At 46.3% G+C, this 21,884-nt stretch overlaps 1 protein-coding gene and 1 pseudogene across 16 annotated transcripts in view; both read left to right on the top strand.

Moving 5' to 3' along the window:
- LOC101328244 (1-acyl-sn-glycerol-3-phosphate acyltransferase delta) overlaps positions 1–21,884 on the top strand; it is a 1,425,233-nt gene that overhangs the window by 1,273,584 nt on the left and 129,765 nt on the right. The gene's annotated exons all lie outside the window — the stretch shown is intronic.
- LOC117307545 (U2 spliceosomal RNA) lies at positions 3,031–3,126 on the top strand (annotated as a pseudogene).

The following is a 21,884-nucleotide window of genomic DNA, read 5'->3' as shown; positions in this document are numbered from 1 at the left end:
CTGTGTCTAAGTGTCCAATTTAATCCTCACATCTATCATATACATACCACTTTCTTGAAAGGCTTTCTTGAATTAACTTTTACTGGAGTGCAGTAGCTTTTATTTTTTTAATATTTATTTATTTAGCTTTGGCAGCGTCGGGTCTTAGTTTCGGGACACAGGCTCTTCATTGTGGAGCGCGGGCTTCTCTCTAGTTGTGGCTTGTGGGCTCCAGAGCGCACGGGCTCAGTAGTTGTGGCGTGAGGGCTTAGTTGCCCCGCGGCCTGTGGGATCTTAGTTCCCCGACCAGGGATCGCACCTGTGTCCCCTGCATTGGCAGGCGGATTCTTAACCACTGCGCCACCAGGGAAGTCCCTACATACCACTTTTATTACTCCCGCTTTATAGGAGGAGAAACGATCACAGAAATAAGTAATTTACCCCAGGCCATCCTATGTGGAAGCCATTTGGAGCGGGGGTGGGGGGGGGAGGCAGACCTTGGTAATCCAAATAGACATGAGTGACAAGGATGACCCCTGGGTGAAAGGTACAGACATCACTGACAGAGTCCATACAGATGAGGAAGCCAAAAACAGCACCTCAGCCACTAGAGAATGTGAACCACACTCCGCCAGTGAATCCAGGCCCGTCTCCTTCTAACACTCCCACGCGCTGTAGGCTCCAGGCAAACGGTCCCCGTCAAAACTCAGCCAGGCTTTCTTCTTCCCTGTCTCTGAAATGTCCCAGCACGTCACACCTCCCTTGTGTGTGTGTGTCTTGTAATGTGACTCACCACCTCCCACACTAGGTTGTGAGCACACTGAAGACAAGAGCTTAGAGTCAACAATCCTAACTACCACCCCGCCTCCCCCCATGGCCTAGAACCTTCCCTGGTACACAACAGGTGCTTACTGTCTCATGAGTGAGCGAGTGAATGCATCAATTGGAGTCAGTGCTCTTATCTGCCTGCTGTGTATCTACACGATGTAGTAAAAATGAATGGGAAGTTACGTTTTGAAAAAAAAAATTGTAATGGAGATCAAACCATTTCTATGATTGAAGCGTCAATCCCATTTAAATAAAAAAGTTCTTTCCTATGATTCATTGAGCCTTCTTCCTAGTTGCAATCTGAGAACTCTGTACCCGCATCGGAGTGGGGTGGGGGGCAGCGATGGAGGAGGGGGAAAGGGGCTCACGCCCCAGGTGGGCCAGTCCCCTGCTGTGAAGCCGCACCTCAGGCCCTCAGCCAAGTCCCAGTGAGGATGGGGCGGAGGGAAGGGGATAAAATGAGACACATACATGCCGTGTTCAGCACACTGTCTGCCCGCAGTAAGTGCCAAACAAACGGTTCCTGTTTGCACCAGCAGCAGTTGTGACTGGTCTTGGCCGACTCTTAATTTAGGCAGGTCAGTTACCTCCTTCGTGGTTTTTCCTCTGTAAAATGCGGACAGTGATACACTGTCACATCTTCCTCACTGTATTATGAAAATACAGCTAGACTTCGTGAATATTCAAGACAGTTGTGAAAAGAAGTGTGTTCCATGGTCTGAAAACAAATGAGAAGCACGGCAGCCCCGGATCAGTAATTTCTGGAATCACGAGATCACAGGGAGAAAAGCTCCGGTGCCCGTTCTGCACCTTGGTCACCACGCATGGATCTGTTCACAAGCCGAGGCCACCACCTCTGCAGATGTATCCTGGAGACACCTCCGGCGCCTGCCCAGCCGGTGCTTCACGTGGGACAAGCGGACTCCGCTGAGATCGGATGAACTGGCTCACAGGCCAGACAGGAGCAGCTCTCTAAAGCCACTTCCCAGCTCGCAAGTTGACTATGTTTAATATTCACACAGACTCCTTGTTGGCACAGCGGTCCTGTGAACTGAAACTCCTTTTCTCTTCACTGACACAGGGTTTCTCAGCCTCAGCGCTGCTGACCTTTGGGGCTGGATAATTCCCAGTTGTGGGGCTGGCCTGAGCACAGCAGGATGCTCAGCAGGGTCCCTGGCCTCTGCCCACCGAGATGCCCGCAGCCCCCGACCCTGTGGTAACAACCCCAAATGTCTCCAGACATTGCCGATGTCCCCGGAGACCAAACCACTCCCCACTGAGGACCACTGGCCCACCGCGTCCCTGCAGTATTGTGTGTTGAGGTGATGTCATTTCACCGACACATCTTCCTTTCAAATTCCCCGTGTGTCCACACAGGAGAGGTTTTTGCTGAGATCCACGGCTACCGACTGTTTCCCTGTCTGGCTGACATCACCTCGTTGACAGCAGTGTGATTCCTGCGCGAAGATGTGCTCTGGAGTGACCATTTCTGGAGAAAGTCCCAGGGTATTCTGGGAGTGAATTTGAACAGCTCTTAGCCGCAGGAGAGGTGGCGAATATACACTTAAGGCAATTCAGGAAAAGCTTGCCCCGCACCATCCCATCCGCTGCCTGCGGATGAATAGGGGCTGTACTGTCTGGTAACCCATCAGGAAGGCTCGAATTCACCTAAAACTGAAGCTCAATTTCTCCAAAACAAAACAACCAAATCTGGGTTTCTGCTTTCCCACCCAAGCTTTTCAATTCTCAACCCCGTCACAGCTCATCTGGGAAGTTTCTAATTGCTATTAAGGTTTTCTGCAAACGAGAAGACTGTATATTACTTGTGTAATTAAAAGCATCCTGTCAGATACTTCAGAATTTTTACAGCAAATCACGATTCCAGGTACAAAATGATGTCTCAGGCACAAAAGTCAGCCACATGACCGTTTTCCTACATTGTTTTCCCGGTGCCAACGGGATTGCAGTTTCTAGTATTTAAAGTGCATCACGTTTTACATCCTTGGCAAATACCTACAGAATTTAATTTCCTGTTGTCAGTACCCCTTCTTAAAGAGCTGTGTCTCCCATTCCATTTGAAATGTTGATATAAAACCTCAGTTAGCTGGGGTGAGCGAGGGTTCTTCTTTGGACATAAGTCCAAACTTGGCTCCCAAGCTTCTCCTGGTGGGTCATCAGCAGATGACTAGTACAATGGAGTTCTACCGTGTGTGCTTTTTTTTTTTTCTTTTTCGGCCTTTTGGCTAAGATCAAGTGTAGTATCTGTTCGTATCAGTTTAATACCATGTGTGCTTTTAACTGACACCAAATTGACTCTTTACACTTGGCTAAGAAGCATGAAAAGACAAGACAAAAGGATACACAGTGCAGACAGTTACATCTGCCCCTGCACTCAGAAGGTGTGGGTGTGTAGGAGAGCAGCGGTGAATCTGACCCTCCTTCTCTTCTTATTTCCGGCCTCCACATGAGTGTGATTATACTGTATTATTTTTAAACAGCACAGCCCAAATAACACAAATCAGCTACTTCAGCTGGTCCTCAGCCTGAGAAACAGTCATTTGTTTTAGCCCTGGAAGAAAAACTGATTTTATTGGACTTACTGAGAAGTCCATTGGTCTCCAGAATGGCCATCCCCTCGTAAGGAAACTTTAAGGGTTACATCAGTGACTCAGTCCCCTTTGCCGTATTCTCTGGACTGGAGATTGAACCAGGTGTCAGCAGTGATGCCTCGGTCGCTCCCCTATTTCCAGTTGGACAATGTCACCTTCTAAGGGCCCCTTAGAAGGGGCCCTGCCAGTTTCTTGCTGGACAAACGCACTTTCGCCCCATCCCCCTTCTGACTTGGGCATCTCTGACCTGTTCCTTTTGACTTCTTCTCCCTCCGGAATCCATGAAAGGAGAAATATCCTTTACATGCACTACATTTTGTATTGTCTCTAATGTATCAACTTGTTCAATAGCCAACCACGTGGGTAAAGTTCTGTCCGCCCACCCTCCTCCTCTTATACACCATCTCTCTGTTCCCTTCTCACTTTTCCTTCTTCTTTACTTCCGTAATTCAGCTTTGCTTCAGCCCACTGTCTAGCTGGCACTTTGCAGGAGCCTCGGATGCAAAGGAGAGCACTTTGCAGCCCAGAGCCCAGGAACACAACCCAAGGGTAGCAGACGAAGATGCACAAATCCACAGAAGGCCAAGGTCAAAGGTAAACATTCTAGAATTCTCCACCTTGAAAAAGACAATTGCTCACAACTGAATGAGTGCTGGCGTAACACTGGCCACCATATAAACCTTTCAAGGGCATTCACAGACACCAGGTTTGCTATAATTCGGACTTGACATAAAATTAGTACAGCGACATAGCCTTTGCTTTCAAACATGAGGTAGGTTTTTCCAGCAGAAGGTATCCTGGGAATTTGCAAGACACAAATAAATGTTAAAAGAAAATCTCTTGATTAGAAATATAGGAAATATCTTTCTGAAAAAAATAGTATGTTCATACCTGTCACCTGCTAGGAGTTAATAAATGTGTCTTGAATGAATGGGTAAACTTACTTGGGTAAATGAGTACATTTTTCCCTGAATAGGAAAATAAATACCTGTATATCTTAAGTCTTATCCTGCATTCTAACTGCACAGAGATCACAGAACAAGGAAATGTATCTTCACTTTGAGGAAGGAGGCATTGAGACCTTCCCTGGTTCTTTCGTTCTTTTCTTAAAACGGATAATCTAAACATACCTTTTTTTAAAAAAAATAAATTTATTTATTTATTTTTTGGCTGCGTTGGGTCTTCGTTGCTGCACGCGGGTTTTCTCTAGTTGTGGCAAGCGGGGGCTACTCTTCGTTGCGGTGCGTGGGCTTCTCATTGCAGTGGCTTCTCTTGTTGCGGATCATGGGCTCTAGGCGTGCAGGCTTCAGTGGTTGTGGCGTGTGGGCTCAGTAGTTGTGGCTTGCAGGCTCTAGAGTGCAGGCTCAGTAGTTGTGGCGCACAGGCTTAATTGCTCCGCGGCATGTGGGATCTTCCCAGACCAGGACTCGAACCTGTGTCCCTTGCATTGGCAGGCAGATTCTTAACCGCTGCGCCACCAGGGAAGTCCTAAACATACCTTTGTGAGTGTATCTCTTCTTTTAAAACAACAGCAACATCTGGTTAGAGTTAGTAGTACTCATAGCAATCATGTATCAAGCACGTGTGTCCCAGCCACTGCGCTAAGAACTTCACAGACACGGTCTCATTTGCTTTTCTCTTCCACCCCTCTGAACCGGTTGACTTCATCTGACCCAGGAAGAAAGAGACCCTTGAAGAGACTGATTTGCTGAAGGTCACCCAGCTAGGAAGTGGCCTCACCCGCCTCCTTGGAGGCTGAGCTCAGGATTCTGGACCCCCTCACTGAAAAGCCCTTCCTTCAGGGACAGGGATGCAAAGATTTGTTTCGCCTGCATCCTTAACCTCAAAACGAGTGCATCATTCCAGGTGAACAGTTTATGCTGCAGGATTATTTACTCACCCAGTTAACCAAGTTCAGTCAACTGGCTCTAATCCAGATTTTTAAAAATATATCAGAATCCAACATTGTGACTCCCCATATCCCCATAGGTGCACGAAAGCAAATACGTGGAAGACATTGGTGAGCAAGTGCAGTGTGACTGAAGACTGAGTTTCAGAAAGACACCAGCTGATGCTGTCAGCAGTTTCCCTTCCCCAGCTTTTATCCAAGTTCCGTGTTGTCCCTTCACAGCGGGGTAACACAGTACTCTTCTCATCCAAGTAGTCGGCGGTTTTATTGGTTGTCGTTTTATTTATCCAAGATTGTGATTGTTCTAACTAATGTTTTATCACTTCCTTGAAGGAATCTATCATTGGGTTTCATAGATAAAGGCAGAGTAACGCAGTTTATAAAATAACCAAAATATGTCCCTAAATTCCACTATTTTAACAGTAACCCTGCTGCCAAGACAACAGACGCTAATATTCTTATCAATGTCTTTTGTATCCTGTAGGAAAGAGTTCACTAGTATAATAAGATAGAACTATTTGGGTATTTCTCTGTGACCCCACCACCACCACTGCTGTTTTGGGTAATATTTGAAGGATGATTATGTCAGAGGAAATACTGTGAATCTAGACAAAGACAAGCTGTGTAAAGGAAACACGCAGTAAAGAAAATCTATAGTTTACAAACCAAATAGCATTGGAGCACCAGCGCAGAGCTGCCAGATTACCTCCCCTGATGTAATGAACAGTGATCTCTTCACATCAAATGTCCTCTGAAAGGAAAGTGGCCCCTGCCTGGACACTAGGCGATTGTCTGGGAGCCAGTCCGTTCCTGGAAGAGACCAGGGGGACTTGGGTCCCTGAACCGTGGACCGAGAGATGCTCCAGATGTGAAACAGTGCAGCTTTCATCACATCACGTGGGCGGCGCTGGGCAGATAGCGAAGAACGGGGAAACTGGGCGCAGGATGGAAGCGTCCTGGGAGGTGGGGAAGGATTCCCAAACTCATCCTCCACCCTCAAGAGTCAAATTTCAGTCTTTCACACAAATCAGTTAGGAGAGAAGGAAACCAAAATGAAAAAGAGAATTTTCTTCATAACTGTGTGCTTCTGAAGTGCAGTGCTATTCATCTGAAGTCTATTAGATACAATTAGAACCCAGCTATCCTTGTCTCGAGCATGCTTTAGGATAATTGCTTTGATGCGCCCATAAAACATATTAACAATAACTCGCTGCTGAGATTCTATGTAGAACTTGGGATGCCTACAGTCTTAAAAGGATGCATAGGAAATACGGGGGGAAAAGCAAAATTATAAACTGTCCGAATGGAGAGATTGAAGTTCATCTACCTTAAGTTCCAATGAGAAGTAGGCATGATCACGAACTCTATCTGCCTACCACCATAGTTAGGATACCCCTGCCGTAGATGCCAGCAAGAGAGGAGACAACCAGGGCTGGGGCACCTGCCGTGTGCACAGCCTCACGCCTGGGACCCATCCTCTGGTGGAAAGAGCACTCTTTAAGTAGAGTTTTCTGCTGGGACTATTTGATACCGGATATGAGTAGACAATTTCCGTCAAATATGAGGGGGGAAAGTCTGCCTCACTGAATGCTGTGCCCCGTGGCAATGAATGTGCTGTCAGTTTCCGCAAAAGCCTCTTTGTGACAGATCACCTCTGACACCATGAATGCCATCCCAGCAGAAGCTGTGCCCTTCTTTGTTGTCGGATGTGAAATCCTACAATGCAGAGCTCCGTCCTCCTCCTGCTTTCTTTTTACAATGCTCGTTTGCATTCCCAGTAGTTGGAAGTGATGGTGGAGCCTGGGTGCTTGTAGGATGTATGAGGGATGATTAACAGAGATTCTGACATGTTTCACTTTGAACGGGTTTGCCAAGTTCCGGATGGTGCCTCTAAGCACCAGTAACTTAAATAGCACCCAGCTGAGGACAAAAAGCCACAGTTGCAAAATACGTATCCTGTTGGGTATAGGGTTTCTGCCAAGATCAATGAGAAGAGCTTGAAGGTCGTGTGATTCCCACGTGGAGTTCATGAACTGTGCTCGGTCACGCACCTTTTGAAGTCTGAAGACACATCGAAAGAACTTTTCATTCTTCCACCCATCTGTTCATTCATTCAACTAATGTTTATTTAGGGACTTCTGTGTGTGTCATGTTGTGCTAGGTCCTGAGTTGAGTTGGTTAAGCAGGAAGAGGTAAAAATGTATTCGGGGGAAAATTACATAATCTCTGAAAAAAAGATCTACAGAAACATTGTATTAGATCATAACATTGAAGCAATGTTAAATTCCTGAATATTGTCATTATATTGCAATTACGTAGGAGAATGCCATTGTTCATAGGAGGTGTATATTCAGGGCTAAAGTGTCATGATGTGCACAACTATGAGAGAGTTTTGGCAAAAAGTATATATGTGCGTGTGTATACATACACACGCACATATACAATGTATCTACAGTATATATATTATGTATAATATATATTGTGTGTGTATATGTATCTTTATAAAGAGAGAAAGAAACTTGCAAAATAGTAACAATTGGTGAATCTAGGTGAAGAGTGTAGGGGTGTTCATTATATTTATCTTGCACTTTTTCTATAGTGTTTAAATTTTTCACAATAAATATTTAGAGGAAAATTCATCATCTCTAGCTTTAAGGAGCTTACAATCTGGAGATCAATTTTCTTTTTCTAATAAAAGGGAAAAGAGGGGAAGATTAGATTTAAAACATAGGGTCACAAGTCACTTGAAGGACGTTGAAACTATTAAGTCAAGACTGGGAATCTTCGGTGAGGAGGTCTTGGGGGCCCGTGCCAGCCATACCCAGAGACTTAAGCATAAAGAAGGAAGCCCCGTGGCAGATGATGTTGGGTCCAGCTGAGCCCCAGCCTCTACCCGGGGGTCCAGCCGGGTTCCCGCCCACAGTGGGTGCCCTCAGGGAAGCAAACACTGCAGGGCTCCACGGAGACCCCCAGCACCTGGAGACGGGCCCCTGCTGTAGACGAGCTCCTCAGAGAAGACGACAGCAATCCAGCGTCTGATCTATCCTATCAGCCCGACCTTCATGCCACAGATGTCTCCAGTCACTACAGAAATGTTGGCTGAACAACACCCGAAAGGGTCTTTAGTGCTGAGGAAAGCAAAGAGGATGTTTATGAACATAAATCAGAAAGAAGATGGAACAAACACCCTGGCTTTGTCCTTCTTCAGAAGGACTTTACAGAAGGTGATGGAAAAAGACACAGGGATACAGCAGGCAGCCAGGCCTGACTGGACTCCAGGCCCAGGGGCTCTTCCCTGCTGCTGTACAAGGCTCAGCCCCCCTGCGGGGCTAGGAGAGGCCTGAGCTTCTTAAAACGTTCATGAAGTCGACACAAGATGGGGAGGAGAGAAGAGCGGCCAGGAGGCAGCCTCCTTTCTCAACTCTGAGTTTTTCTGAACAGTACCACCACTCATGTCTTCCCCACGTCCTTCCTCTCTAATGGGTTATTTACACTCCCATTTCAGCTTCAATAGTGTCTCTTGAATTGGTCGCCACCCTCCCAGGCTCACTGTCACTACCATGAGGATTCCAACTGGACTTTCTGAACTCATGCACCAGCCCCCTTCCCCATCTCTCTCCTATCTGATTCTTAAAAAGCAGCTGTTAGGCCTTCTCACAATGCTAATTCTTGGCTCATGGAAGTACTGTTTTGTGATTTTAAAACATTTAGGGGAATACACACTACTATATATAAAATAGGTAACCAATAAGGACCTACTGTATAGCACAGGGAACTCTACTCAATACTCTGTAATAACCTGTAAGAGAAAAGAATCTGAAAGAAAAAAAAGATACATATGTATGCGTCACTGAATCACTGTGCTGTACACCTGAAACTAACACAACGTTGTAAATCAACTATACTTCAAATTATATATACATATATATTATATATGCAATATATATATTATAAAAATAAAGCACTTAGGGGTTATTCAGTTTGGTTCCCCAATTTACGGCTTACTGTCCAGAGTGAGAGCAGGCAGCGGACCTGTACCTCTTCTGTCTCACTATCTTCCTGCTGGAGCTACAGGCAAGAGCCTCTCTCCTACCCTGTTCTAGAAAACTGCCTGCTCTAGTCTATGGAGCCAGATGGGGTGATCAAAGCTCTTGGCAAACACAGCCCAGCGTTCCTAAAGGAAGACAGAGGAAATGGCCCTGATGTCCCAGCAGGGCTCTTGCGTTTAAAGAGAATAAGCCGATGGGAGACACATCTGAGAACAGAACCTGGACAGCCTGCACCAGAGCCAGAGCTCGTTCAGTAAGAGCCCACTCTCTTCACCTTCCATCCTTCACACCCTTTGTCTGAGTTTATCCCTTTGGTATTTATGCCTTCGGATGTACCTTCACACAAGTACAAAAGCATAGTCTGATTGGCTGGAACAGAATTCTAATACATATGTAATCATAGTAAATGACAAAAATAAAATCAATTCTTTTTCCTTTTTTATTCGATTTTTCATACAATGTGCTAGCTTTCTGAAGACAATGGAATCTTTTTATGATTTAGACATTTTCTTTTTTTAAAGCACTTACTTATTATTTACTTATTTATTTATTTATTTATTTGTTTGTTTATCTGGGCCGGGTCTTCATTGCAGCATGTGGGGTCTTCAGTTGTGGCATGCGGGATCTTTTTTTTTTTTTTCAGTTGTGGCATGTGGGATCTAGTTCCCTGACCAGGGATCAAACCCAGCGGGCCCTCTGCATTGGGAGTGCAGAGAGTCTTTGCCACTGGACCACCAGGGAAGTCCTATGATTTAGACATTTTCAACATTGAATACCAACAATGGTTTTCCAGAAATGATAAGTGCAAAGCTATTAGGTTATTTCCAAAAGATTTTTAAACTTGTTTATCCTTTTCGTCTCAGACTGTGGATGATGAGCAGATGACCAACATTACGTGACAGGAACAAAAACACAATGAATAACCTATGAGCGTTCTTCCCCCTTGGCTGGGCAGCTCGTAATGGGGGAGCTTGGGTGTTGTTGGCTGAAGCGATTGGATACATGGGTCAAGGACACAAAAGAACAGCCAACTGGAAAAGCAAAGTGAACTGGATTGACCTTAAGGGCAGAGATCTTTTTCTCTCCCGTAACTGTTTATGGGAGAAAAAAAATCTAGAAAGAGGAGAGCAGAGGAAAGTGGGGTGAGATAGACGAACCCCCATACAAGCTGAAGTCTTGGAGAGTCTGGGGGTTTGGTGTGGGGGAGAGGGAATTAGAAGCAATTCCCCTGTGAGCTGTTGAGATTTTGAGAGTAAAGAGAATGGGAAAGAGGACTTTAAGAAGAATTTGAGTGTGTTTTGAATGTGCCCCTTTAGAGACAACAGTCAAGCCTTAAGTTACTTTGAATTATCGTATTTCTTCTGAATGGGATTTTCGCCAGAGACAGGGCATAAGATGAACAAGGACTGATGACTTTATGCAGATTAAAAGTGCAAGATAAGGGAGATCAGCTCAGTGCTTTGTGACCACCTAGAGGGATGGGATAGGGAGGGTGGGAGGGAGATGCAAGAGGGAGGAGATATGGGGATATATGTATACATATAGCTGATTCACTCTGTTATACAGCAGAAACTAACACACCACTGTAAAGCAATTATACTCCAATAAAGATGTTAAAAAATATATATATAGAGAGAGAGAGAGAGAAAAAAAGAAAGAAAAAAGTGCAAGATAAGAGTAAAATTAATTTAGGAAAATTGGCTTAGGCCCCCGTGTTCCCCCAGGGGAGCGTCAATGTCTGACTCCCAGAGGGAACTTTGTTCCTGGGTGTGGAAAGAAAGACCGATTCACCAGGAAATGGCCAGTGTGAAAATTCAGATTCAGGGATCCTTGTAAAAGGTATTTTAATGTGGACTAAAAGATCTTTCTAACATTGCAAACCACTTCCTAACCCATATGTGACCAGGGCCTAAGAGGCCATTCTGATTTCTTAGTTCATGTTTTCCTTGGTATTTCGTCCTACTGTGATTTCTAAAAATGTATCAACTGATTCTCCACCCCGCTTCCCAGCTTTTTTCTTTTTAAGTAACACCCTTCTTAAGCAACACTTCACCTATACAAGATCTGAGAGAAGGAAATCATAGAGAAGCCAACACAGTCACAGTCACATTCTCTGAATTTCATGTGGGTTAGTCACACTGAGTTGGGCAAGCACTTCTTAGGCCTCAGTTTACGCTGACAAGCTTGGTCATCAGGCTTCTTAAGTAGTCATCTTCAGAAAATAAAAGGTTTTTAAAGGAATAAGAGTGGCCCTTGGTGCTCTGCTCGTGTTCAGGGTTCAAAGGAATAGATGGATGTTGGATAGAAGAGTGGATGGATGGGTGGATACTGGGTGGGGGAGGGGATGGATGTTGGTTGGACGTTGGGTGGGGGAGGGGATGCATTTTGGGTAGACATTGGATGGAGTAGATGGATGTTGGGTGGATACTGGGTGGGGGAGGGGATGGATGTTGGGTGGATGTTGGGTGGGGGAGGGGATGCATTTTGGGTAGACATTGGATGGAGTAGATGGATGTTGGGTGGATACTGGGTGGGGGAGGGGATGCATTTTGAGTAGACATTGGATGGAGTAGATGGATGTTGGGTGGATACTGGGTGGGGGAGGGGATGCATTTTGAGTAGACACTGGATGGAATAGATGGATGTTGGGTGGATACTGGGTGGGGGAGGGAATGCATTTTGGGTAGACACTGGATGGAGTAGATGGATGTTGGGTGGATGTTGGGTGGGAGAGGGGATGGACGTTGGGTGGATGTTGGGTGGAGTGAATGGATGTTGGGTGGATATTGGGTGGGGGAGGGGATGGACGTTGGGTGGATGTTGGGTGGAGTGAATGGATGTTGGGTAGATGTTGGATGGAGTAGTGGATGCATGTTTCCCTCAACAGCCAGTTTTGGGGTGAGGTGAGGGTGGGAGATGGGATGTGGGGACAGAGAGTTCCCCTGGCAGTAAAGAGGACAAGCAGGCAGGCAGGCTAAGGGCTGGGCTCTGTATGAAGGTAGAACGTGGACAGACAGCACTCAGTGTTTCCAGGCCAGACTTGAAAAGCAGCTGCAGGCGCTGAACATTCCATAGACTCTTATGGCCAGATTTCAAGTGTGAGTCCACTGTACCTACAAAGGACTTTTGTTCCCATCAAAGAATGTACCTCTTACCCAGTTGGTTTTTAATTGCTCCCCAGCACCCAGGTGACCCATGTTTCTCCTGTGGCCTTTTCTCAGCCAGTTGTCAGTGAAGGGGAAAGGCACAGACTGAAAAGGGGTTTGAACCAGTGGTGCTAACCGCCAGCCCCAGGAAGCCCCACCCCCATCCTAGCCTCTGGAGCCATCATTTCTGTTTGGCCTGGGCTCTGTCCTCTCCCGCCCTCTCTGTGTTCTCCCTACTTTGCCGCCCAGAGGCTGCCATCTGGCCTTTCCCATTCCTCCCGCACCTGCAGGACCTGGGAAACAATCCCCAGGGCTCAAGTTTGTGGTGTCAGTCACTGCCTTTGTTGGAACATGAAGGGATCCTTCTGGAATGAGTGAATCTGTCAGTCATTCTTCATTTCAATTACCATCTTAGAAGTAATTCTGAAACTATTACTCAGGGACCTTGGCCATAAGAACTTTATAAAATTCTGGAGCCATTACAACTGTCTGTTTCCCTAGAGTGATTCATGGTAACTTTAAAAGTGCAAAGGGCCTGTCATGGGCTAAATTGTGTCCCAACGTCAAATTCATATGACGAAGTCCTAAGCCCCAATACCGCAGAATGTGGCTATATTTGAAGATAGATACTTTAAAGAGGTAATTAAGTTAAAATGAATCACCAGGGTGGGTCCTGATCTGATATGATTGGTGACCTTTTTAGAAGAGGCGATAAGGACACAGACACAGCGGGACAAGCATGTGAAGACGCAGGGAGCAGAGGGCCTTCCACAAGCCAAGGAGAAGCCAGCTCTGCTGACACCTTGATCTCAGACTTACAGCTTTCGATTGTTTAAGTGCCACCCCCAGGTCTATGGTGCTTTATGATGGTAGCAAACAAACACAGGGACTGAATACCCACATGCAGGGGAAAACAGAAGGCTTTTCGCCCTCATCCTATAGGAGCGGGAAGGGGAGGGGAGGAGTGGGGGGCAGGCCAAGAGGAAAGGGAGAGGCCCCATCCCCAGGAAAGTGACCGGGGCTCACAGCAGAAAGACCCCTGTGAGATCCCGCCTGCAATACTTTACAGCCCAGCGGAAGCCCCAGCTGAAGAGAGTAGGGTAACGTTTAGAGGCAGAACCACGTTTACACACCCACAGCACTACAGACGATAGGTGAATGCAAAGAGGGAAAAAGTATAAAAAGTAGACTCCAAAATGCAAAATGCATTGAGTCTGAGCCCATCTTGCAAAGGGGAAGCTGGCTTTTGCCGCATCTACAGGGTCTCATGAGCGTCACCCCACTCCCCAGTCTGGAAGGCACGAGGCCTCGGCAAGTGTGGCAGTCACAGCCTTGGACCAAGAATCGAAGCCGTGGCTTCTGGATCAACTCCCTTCAAACTGGCAGCACGGTTCTGCTTTCCACTTAACTCCTGTCACACCTCTGCTTGAGCATCTCGAAAAGGAAGAAAAGGAGCTAGCTGGTCTCTAAGGACGCTTTTGTACTAAAATTCTATGGTTTTGACTCATAATGATGATTCTTAGTGAGTCAACAAGAAAAAGGCTAAATTATGTTCTGAATATTCTAGTTAAGAAAACAGGCAGGGCTTCCCTGGTGGCACAGTGGTTGAGAGTCCGCCTGCTGATGCAGGGGAAGCGGGTTCGTGCCCCGGTCCGGGAAGATCCCACATGCCGCGGAGCGGCTGGGCCCGTGAGCCATGGCCGCTGAGCCTGCGCGTCTGGAGCCTGTGCTCCGCAACGGGAGAGGCCACAGCAGTGAGAGGCCCGCTTACCGCAAAAAAAAAAAAAAAAAAGAAAACAGGCAGGCGTGAACTCTATTGTATAAATGTCTCCATCAGAGTTATTTGAATTTGAAAGCCATTTTGTCGTTTAAACATATAAACGTGGAGAAATTTTAGTGGACCTTCTCATCCTCGGCGATTCTAAATGGGGACTCGCCGTGCCTGTCTTTGTAACATTACTTCTTCAGGACCCTCCTGGCACAAGGAGATTGTGTGTGGCGCATTTCCCAGGTCGGACAGTTCCACTGTCTGAAACAGCAAGTTGTTATATTAGTGTGTTTAATAGTACTTAAAGTTGACCTGCCACACATAATTCCAGTTTTCTTTCAGAAGTAGGGCTATCCAAGAAAACAAAAACTGGGTATTTATAAGGCAGTTAGCATCTCCCTTCCTAAGAAGTCAGTGGTTTCCAAATATCAAGAATCTATAGTCTTCTACATCCATCTTACATTTATTTTAAAATTGTAGTTACTTCAAAGCTAAAGCAAAGGGATTTGAAGATTGTATCTCTGTCCATTTTCTCTTAGCTAAAGACACATTTACTTCTTGTTTAAATATTTACAAAAGTGACCTCTCCATGTCTGCAGAGACCACCGGCTCCATCTGCCCTGCAGGGTGCAGGACAGACCCCAGGATGGGAGGGAGCTGGTCGGGAGTGAAGAAACATCCCCTTCTCTAGGGACTTCCATCCACTTACACCTCACTTCCCATCACTGCTCCGGACCCCAGGCTCTTCTTTCCTATGTTTTGTTGGTTCCAGTTTCGTGTTTTGTTGGTTCCTTTTCATTCCGTGATGAATATTCTCACTTAAAGGAAGAGAATAATTCTCTCAGTCTGGAACCTTGAACCTCTGCTTTTCTTTGGGATTTCCTGCAGTAAGGAGACTCCCTCGGACATCCTGCTGACCGAGGCAATGCCGGGAGTCATCCAGGTCCCACTCACCCAAAAAGGGAAGCCTCTGACCCTTCCTCTGTTTTCTCTCAGCAGAGCACAAATACTTCTGTTTCCCATTACTCATTCAACAAACGTTCGTCAGAGGTTTATTATGTTTAGGTAGAGTCATAGAAAGTTGGAGTTCCAAGGAATTTTAAAAATAAGCTGGACCAATGCCTTCATTTTGTGGTGAGACAACCAAAGCTCTGAGACCAGTGACTTGCCCGACATAGAGATCATGAAGTCTTCTAGTGATGGACAAAACTGGAAAGCAGTTGGCTACATCCTGGCCTGAGCGTACTGGGGCTGACGTCTTTTTCTGCTGGCTGTGGCTTCAGGAAGGGCCGAGGAGAGGGTGGTGCTGCCCCAGGCCTCTGTGCTCACCCCGTTCCTACGTCGAATGAATGCCACCTCCCCACCCAGGCTCCCTGGGCCTGGACTGACCTGACATTCCTCCACGTGCATCGTGCTTCCTCAGCTGTAAACAGGGAGCTGGGCTCAGATGCTCCCAATGGCACCTGCACGGTTCAGCATGGAGAACTTCTTTACCTATAGACCGTCCTTCTCCAGCCCAGCAGAATTGGCATCACCTGGGAACTGGGTAGAAAGGTAAGTTCTCAGGCCCCGCCCAAACCTACTGGATCAGAAACTCTGAGGGTGGGTGCGGCCCAGAACTCTGTGATGTTACCAGCCCTACGGATAATTCTGGTGTACGCTGAAAGTCTGAGAACCGCTGCTCTAATATAAATAAAGGACCGAGTTGGCAGGCTGCGTGGGAATCGGGCCTCATCACTTCACTACGGGGAAGATGATAAACAGGGACCAGAACTTCTTCAAAAATCATTAGAGCAAGTACATTTTCACAGGCAATTTAAAAACATGTCGTGTCTTCCATTTATTTTACTGTGGTTAAATAATCTTGATTTTTTAAAAGAACAGCAGTGTAGTTAACCAGGCCTCTCTCTCTGATTAAATGTACAATACACAAAAAGCTTTCAGAGATAGTCACACAATAATTAACTTACAGAGATCTGTGCAAATTATTTTTCAAAGCCATGTCATGGAGTTTCTCGGGGTGGGTGGTGACTTATAAAAACAAAATGACTTTAGATTTAAGTAGCTAGACTATATACTTAGTCACAGTATTGTGAGAATAAATATTGTCTTTTTTGTAATTTCATTTTTTACTTGAAGTATAGTTGATTTACAGTGTTTCAGGTGTACAGCAAAGTGATTCAGGTATATCTACATACCTATATCTATCTATATAGATAGACAGAGATATGTTCTGTTTTTTCAGATTCTTTTCCATTATAGGTTATTACAAGATACTGAGTAGAGTTCCCTGTGCTGTATAGTAGGTCCTTGTTGTTTATTTCATATATAGTAGTGTGTATCTGTGAATCTCAAATCCCTAATTTCCCCCAACCCTTTGCCCTCTGGTAACCATAAATCTGTTTCCTATGTCTGTGAGTCTATTTCTGTTTTGTAAATAATTTCCTTTGTATCATGTTTTTAGATGCCCCCTATAAGTGATATCATACGGTATTTGTCCTTCTCTGTCTGACTTCACTTCCTGTGGTCATCTGTAGGTCCATCCATGTTGCTGCAAATGGCATTATTTCACTCTTTTTAAAAAATTTTTTATTGAAATGTAGCTGATTTACAATGTTGTGTAAGTTTCAGGTGTATAGCAAAGTGATTCGGTTATACATATATACATATACATATATATTCTGTTTTTTTCAGATTCTTTTCCATTATAGCTTATTACAAGGTATTGAGTAGAGTTCCCTGTGCTATACAGTAGGTTCTTATTGGTTATCTATTTTATATATAGTGTTTCATTCTTTTCTATGGCTGAATAAATATTATCTTTTTTCTTAAAAGGCAAGTCGAACACCCCTAACAGTTTGCAGTTATGTGCAATCATATTCTGTAGCTCATTTTGTAATACAAAAAGCTGACTAAGGTTTCTAGTCATGATGTTATTTGGACAAAGATGAGCCCTGGGCTATGAAATGTGAGGCGGGATGTCCTTTTGAGCAGCGGCCCTGGGTTATATCAAGGCAGGAGAATGCCTTGTGTCTGGGTGAAAATCACCTCACCTCCCACTTTCAGGGCCATTTTTTATATTTCAGTGTAGTGATAGTCAAGCTATATATTGAAAGTTTGTTTTTGTTTGTTCATTTTGGTTTTTAACTCTAAGAAATAAGTCCTGCTCCGGGGATGTGACCCAGGGCCCACACCTCATTGCTTTCAGGTGAAGAAAAAATGTTGGTTTTTAGTTGAATGAAGGGACTTAGCAAATGTGGGAACAGCCCCGCTGTAAAAGAATTAAAGAATTCAAGTGGTACCACTGTTGCTTTCTTTTTCCGGAGAAAAAAAAGTGTTTGAACTTGGAGCTTTGGAAAGTGGCTACGTGTGCAGTGGGCACCGGGCTACCTTCGCCCTTGGATCGTCACGGTTCCCTGCTGAGTCGGCGTCCTGCTTCCCCGAGCTCCTCCCACACGAGGCAGGCTGCGTGGCTCTGCAAGCCCTGCGGTCCCCGCCCTACCCCACCTCCCCGCCCCGCGCCGGGCAGGCAGCCTCCCTGCTCTCAGCAGAAGCATCCCTGCTCATCACTGCGGTTCTGCGTCTGCACTGAGGGACTGAGTCCACATCTGAGGGAGGCGTCCAAGGAACCTGCTGAATAACCCCGCTTCGTGGTCCTCAAGGGCGTCTTCAGGTAGAAGGAGTGCACTGAGCACAAGCTCGATGTCATCACGACGCTTTCATCAGACCAGCGCCCTGAACTACCCGCCTGCGTTCATTCAGGCGCCCGCTGGAGAAACAGCCCCAACCTGGAAAGAGTGGTCACACTCAGCCTCGCAAAGTGCTCCTGCTTGGACTTCCCTGGTGGCGCAGTGGTTGAGAGTCCGCCTGCCGATGCAGGGGACGCGGGTTCGTGCCCCGGTCTGGAAGGATCCCGCATGCCGCGGAGCGGCTGGGCCCGTGAGCCATGGCCGCTGAGCCTGCGCGTCCGGAGCCTGTGCTCCGCAGCGGGAGAGGCCACAGCAGTGAGAGGCCCGCGTACCGCAAAAAAAAAAAAAAAAAAAAAAAAAATGCTCCTGCTCTTGGAGATGCGGCTGCTCTGCCAGGCCACGGGCAGCCTCCTCATCGCCAAATCCAGTGCTCAACTCCCGACCCCGTCTTCCTGGAGGACAGCTGATCGCGCGCCCCCTCCAGGCTCCAGGACACCGTACCCTCGGGCGGTTTTCTTCCTGCCTCGTTCATCTCTCTGTCCTCTTCCCTGTTCCTTCCCTCCCCCCAGCCTCTTACTGCTGGGGGCCCAGGGCTCAGTTCCCACCCCTCTAACCTCCCTGCTCTCACTCCGCACTGAGCACGGCCAGAATCAGCAAGCCAGAAACTCAGATAAACAACTACTAATTCCGTAGTGTAGGTATGTCCCCAGTATTGCGTGGTGCCCAGTATTTACATGGCTAACAAGTAAGTGTCGCACGAAACGTACCTCTGGAAACTCTTCATCCGCATTCAAGTGTAATTCAGCCTCCCGTGTTTCATCCACCAACCCTCAGATGATCTCATCCAGTCTCGTGGCTTTCGATGCCACCTAGACGCTGACTACTCCCAGACGTCTATCTTCAGCCTGGATCTTCTCTCCAGAACTTTACACTCCCACTGCCAACGCCCCACTTCCACAAGGATAATTAACAGACGTCTCTACCTCAACATGTCACAAACAATGCTAATCTTTACCGAAATACCTGCTCTACTCACAGGTAATTTCGTCCCCGAATTTGCTCAGCCGAAACCTCAAGCACAAACCTCGATTCCACTCGTTCTTCAGGCCCCACGTCCAGTCCCTCAGGAAGTCCACTGGTTCTGGCTGGTCTGCACCAGCATCTGTTGCTGGATCACTACAAACACCTCCTGCTCATGCGCCTGCTTGGTCCGTGCCCCATACGGCTTCTCCTCAACACACCAGCAAGAGTGATTCTTTAAAACCTCAGTCATGTCATGTCACTTTCCAGCCCACCGCAAGGCTCCCCAAACCACTCAGCATAAAACCCAGAGGTCTTTACACCGTCCTGCAGAGCCCCACGGCCCAGCACCCCATGCCCCTCCGACATTATCTCATCTGCGGCCCTCCTTGTTCCTCTAACAAGCCAGCATGTCCTGCCACGGACCCTGGTCCTGGCGTTCACTCCTTCCCCTTGGAAGGCTCTTCACTTGGGGACACATCCGCCTGGACCACCCCTAGATCCCCCAATCTTTGCTCTGTCCCACCTTCCCAGTGAAGCTTGCACTGACCCCCTGCTTCACATTCCCACCACTCACCACCCCCCACACTGCAGACACTCCTTGCCTGACTTTTCATTTTTCCATAAATATCCAGTTCTAGCATATCATAAACATTTATTACAATTATCACTTGTTTTCAGACCCTTCCCCTTAGAAAGTTCCACAACCGCAGGAATCCTTGTTTGGTTCCCTCGTGTACCTGGCACCTGGCGGAGGGCTGGCCTCACAGTGGGCAGACATAGTGTTGAATGAATGAATGGATGGATGAATGAATCACAGAGGTGACTGCAGGAAACACAGATCCAGGTCAGCCCATGTTCCTTCCAGAGCACAATTCACTGGATGGAACAGAAGAGAAATCACTTGCAGAACTTAAATCGCCCTTCGACTCCTTCCTTCCCACTCCCTCTCTGTCCCTCGCAGTTAGATGTGGGCAGGTTAAATGCAAATAAGACGCAGTTGCCCTGCACCTCCAGGTGGGCAGAGTCCCAGGGAAGCCATCCCAGCAGTTTCCTAAGACAAACCTTCTCGAGGCCAATCATTAACTTCCTGGCTGGCAAACAGCTACTTGTTCTCGGGCTCTACTGGCCCACGTTCATGTCTAAGAGACTAACGACCCACAGGGAGCCCCATGAGGTCGACGTGATATGTTGCAATGAGTCTCACTGCAAATGGGGCCATAAGCCGTGCCACTTGGTTACTAATAGTTATTTTCCTGGGTGAGGTTGTCAATTTTAGTTCAGGAGGATCCTGTGAATGCCACGTTTCAGGGGATGAGATAAGGGAAGAAATGATGGGTGTTGCTCGCTGAAGTGACTTATTCATCTTGACAAAAATCACATGCAAGGGAACCAGGTTGGGACTGGTCCCTGACCGCCTCCCACGACAGCCTCAGGGACCCCTGATCCTGGGCACTGTGACAGGGTGCCGAGTCCACGCTTCACGCTAACTGACTTGGATGAAGGTCCAGCTCGACTTCCCTGTGGGAAATTCTCAGCCTCCCTGAGCCTTAGTCTCCTTTTCTGTAAAATAGGGATGCTACGCCAAAGGGGTGCTGGGAAACACACATGAAATATGAATGTAATGTACTTAGCATGGCGCCTTGAGTATAGCGAGTACACAATCCATTGTAGGTACTTTCATTCTTTGGGAAGAAAGTGACAGATGCTGGCTGCTGGGTCCTAAGAAAACAGTTTAACTAAAATAGAATTTCCCAAGCAAGGTGAAACTCATTTGCCTGAAGGGTGCAGTTTTGCTTCGATGAAAATTTAGAAATCAGACAGGAGTCTACATGTGAAACATCTTTGGCCAGATACTTGGCTGTTCCCACAATGACAAGGTAGGAGCAGCCTGTAATCTTAAAGGAACACTCTGGCCAATGTACTTTTTAGTCCAAATTATGTGCATGAAAAACACAAACTCTTTCCAGAACCAAACTAGATTCTGTAATTGGTTCTTGGCAATATTTATCAAACCTGTCTTCAAACAGTTGGTATTAAATAGTAGAGGCATGATATATATATATGTATATAGTTGTTATAAAGAATGCTAAACTATAGGGCACGTCCTTACAATAAAGGAAGGAATCAAAACAGGTCCACGTGGAAAAACAACCAACAACAACACAGAATGATTACAAAGCATATCCCAACAAATACAAACTATTGTAGTTTATACAGATCATCTTCGGCCACGCTTACCTATGATATTCTTGCTGAAGCCCTTTTCATAAACCAAATTAAGAATCAGTTCCATTCCCGGGTACCTTGAGTAGATTAATATTGGGCTAGGAGAGCCTAAAACCTGTTGTTTTTGAGAGGAGATCTTGAGTTTTCTCTTAGATAACAGATGGACAAATTGGTGTAAATAGATTTTCTTTTTGGCTTTTTTAAAAATTGAAACAACATGCATGTGGAGAAGGGCACCAAACCTAAGTGTATACGCATCAGTGAATTTTTCCAAAGTGAATCCACCCATATAATGACTACAGAACAAGAAACAGAATATTTCCAGTACCCCAAAAGCCCCCTACCCTCCTGCACCTGCAAAGGTAACCCATCTTAACTTACAGTGTGTAGACTGGTTTTCCCTGGTTGTGAACTTACTGATGGAATCACGGAGTAGGTAATCTTTGGTGTCTAGCTTCTTTGGTCAAAATTGCCCTTGAGATATCTTTCCACATTTGTTGCATTCGGTTGAGTTCCAGTCATTTCCTTTGCTGAATAGTATCTTAGAGTCTAAATATACCACCCTTTCTACGTATGTTCTTTATATGTGCTATACACGCTCTTTCACTGTGGATCAGGTCGTTGTTTTTTACTGTTACACATAAAGCCGCTATGAAGA

This window comes from Tursiops truncatus, chromosome 12, assembly GCF_011762595.2.
Source record: "Tursiops truncatus isolate mTurTru1 chromosome 12, mTurTru1.mat.Y, whole genome shotgun sequence".
NCBI classification, from domain to species: domain Eukaryota; kingdom Metazoa; phylum Chordata; class Mammalia; order Artiodactyla; family Delphinidae; genus Tursiops; species Tursiops truncatus.
The sequence above is the reverse complement of the archived record's forward strand: the minus strand, read 5'-3'. Positions and strand labels throughout refer to the sequence as shown.